This window comes from Belonocnema kinseyi, chromosome 2 (genome assembly GCF_010883055.1).
Source record: "Belonocnema kinseyi isolate 2016_QV_RU_SX_M_011 chromosome 2, B_treatae_v1, whole genome shotgun sequence".
NCBI classification, from domain to species: Eukaryota; Metazoa; Arthropoda; class Insecta; order Hymenoptera; family Cynipidae; genus Belonocnema; species Belonocnema kinseyi.
The window spans coordinates 103,447,073-103,449,794 of NC_046658.1; the positions used below are offsets into that span (position 1 = coordinate 103,447,073).

At 36.8% G+C, this 2,722-nt stretch overlaps 1 protein-coding gene across 1 annotated transcript in view; it reads right to left on the minus strand.

Moving 5' to 3' along the window:
• Positions 1 to 2,722, minus strand: part of LOC117182922 — a 79,499-nt gene that overhangs the window by 40,921 nt on the left and 35,856 nt on the right. The window lies entirely within an intron of this gene.

A 2,722-nucleotide genomic window follows, 5' to 3' on the forward strand; every position in this document is an offset into this window, starting at 1 on the left:
AATAAAAAGAGTGTCAGTAGAGTGAATGACGCCTGAAACAAAGACCTTGGCTATTAATGGACCCAAGTGGGAAACCTTACATAACGACTTCGTGAGGTTCTTTGCTTGGGGTGATTGCTAGAGAGATTAATCAGCAACCTGGGTCGGAGCAGTGCTGCGGAACGAACGTGTTATTTACTTAAATAGCACGAGAATTCTGGATCAATCTGAAAAATCTCTATCCCTTCCACACACTACTCCTTTCCCCTGCAGAGTTAGTCACGCCTACCCCGAAAGGGAATGGCTTAATGGTGTAATAATAATAGATTGATCCAAAAAATTATACCTCCTCCTACACTGCCTTTTCCTGTAGATGATGTCAAATTAATCCCTGTGATTATGTCAAACTTGACTCCGATTTCACTCCGTTTTTCTAGACTAACAAAACGGAGAAAAAAATATGTTCAAACGATTTTGTTGATTGTATTAGATAGTATATCGAAACATACAGACATTAACAAATAACATCTGCTATTTTTTTAAGACGTTAGGAGTAACATTATTTTTATTTTAAACTGAAACTTCCGAAATTTTATATTTTAACATACAAGATGTTAAAGTCGTCTGAGTCCAGGAAAGCGCCATACCTCTATCGGCCACATGATAAACCTTATGTTTATTAGGTGAAAAATGCTGTCGACATCTTTCGTTATATATTGTGAATTATTCGAATGCAGTAAGATAATTGATAAAAGTGCTGTTTCCTTTCCAGAAAAATCTTAGAGGTAAGAAATCGATGAAAAAAGCTCTGCGTTGCATACTTGCATATATCTTTTAATATCCACAAAAAATAATGCTTATCATCTAGATGGACGTTCTTTTCGTTTTGCTCCGTGAATGTATACATTGTAGGCTTGAATATATTTTAAGCTGGTATTCAAAGAAAAAAGATATTGTGTCAACGCCTGATTATATCTGCAGCTTATTCGGGTGATCACTAGGAGTTCTTTGCACCGCGATAACTATCTGTACATCGCAACCAAGCGTCCGCACATCAACGAAAGAAGATTGCAGATACTGCGCCAACAGCTGATGAAACGTCAGAATGAGAGCGTGTGGATTATTTTGAGACGAGAACAGAGATCATTGGCCCGAGTATGACTATATTCGCACTTAAAAACCGAATCGGTGAGGCGAGAAATATTTCAGATAAAATCCATTTCAATTTAAATTTCCAATACACTTTGAAGTAAAGGGGGAGAACGTACATGAATCAGGCTGACAAGGACTGATTCCCAGATGTCCACCTCTAATTTTCTTGGTTCACAGAAATGTTCTAGCCTAGCCGGACTCAAACTAAAGACTGGTTTATACGATTTAAAGACGATGCACCACACAGAAAATCGCCGATCCTCCATTGTACACCGAAATTGGTGCTCAAGGGAGTTGCAAAACATTTGAGCCACACAGGTTGATTCGGAGAATCTAGGGGAAAAGCATCATTTAGATACTGCTTTTTCTCATCCAGAGCAACGTGAAGTGTCGCCTACAAACTGTCAGTCACCTGTCAAGATGATTTTGTCGGGTGTTATTTGGGTGAAATAGATGTTGATAAGCAGGTAAGTTATAATATTAATTACCTAACTTTTAAATTACTCCCATTTACCAGTGACTATTAGTGTCTTTGAATAAAAATTGTACTTGGCGTGATATAATATCCATATCTTAGGTTAGTCAAAACCTACATGATTTTCAAACCACCAAAGCCGGGATGTAAAAACTAAGTCGTGACCGTCTGCATCTTAATTGATGCCGATTCGTTCAAAGAAATTTCCTCTAGATTTTCTGTATTCAAGAGAGTGAAGTTAGCTGGTGGTTGAAGTGAAAATACCTAACTGTATATATAGACGCTCATGACTTTTTCTACACATCCCGGCTTTAGTTTAAATATCGACGGCCATGACTAACCTAACATTTTGAAGTTGCATTAGGAAGTTATCCTTTTATTCTAGGTGACTAGTACACACTGTTAAATGAAATAAAGTTGAAAATTAGGCAAATATTATTTCAATTAGTTTGCTTATTAACAATTATTCAGTCTAATATCGCAATGCGAATTGCTGCTTTGACAGGCGTTCAGGTTACTGACAGCGCGGTTCAGCACTCCACAACTCTCGGCATTGAGCCAAAATTCAGTCTCCAAATTATACTTTCCCCTAGATGCCCAGATGTGCACCTACGTTCGGAGGAATACATTTGAGACTTGAAAATTGTTTCAAATGCTGATTGGGAGACCAATGAAATTTAAGCTGCAACAAATTTAGCAACAGCTAAATCTTCTATAGCGCCGATTTTGGGGCTGACGGTGGGCAGGAAGTAACTGATTTGCCAATTATCGGAAGGGCTATAGAAGGGAGGGCTATTGAAGGAGTTCATTGTAAATATTCTAATCATAATTTAATTTTTGTTCTAGTTTTTTATTTATTTTTTTTCCAATTTCGGTTACAAATGTTTTTGCTGGTTATTTCGTATCAATTATTACAATAATAAGTTTATAAGCCACTATATCATGAACTGACGACCTCTGGCCGTTGTCTAATAGTAAAAGATTCCTGACAAAACGTTTTGGGATTAAGTGAAATAATAAGAAAATAAGGCTTATCCTTGAAACTAATGACTAATGTAAGCCCATTCTAAGAAATTTATGTTCTCTTTCAAAATCGCAAAATGTCTGCAAATTATA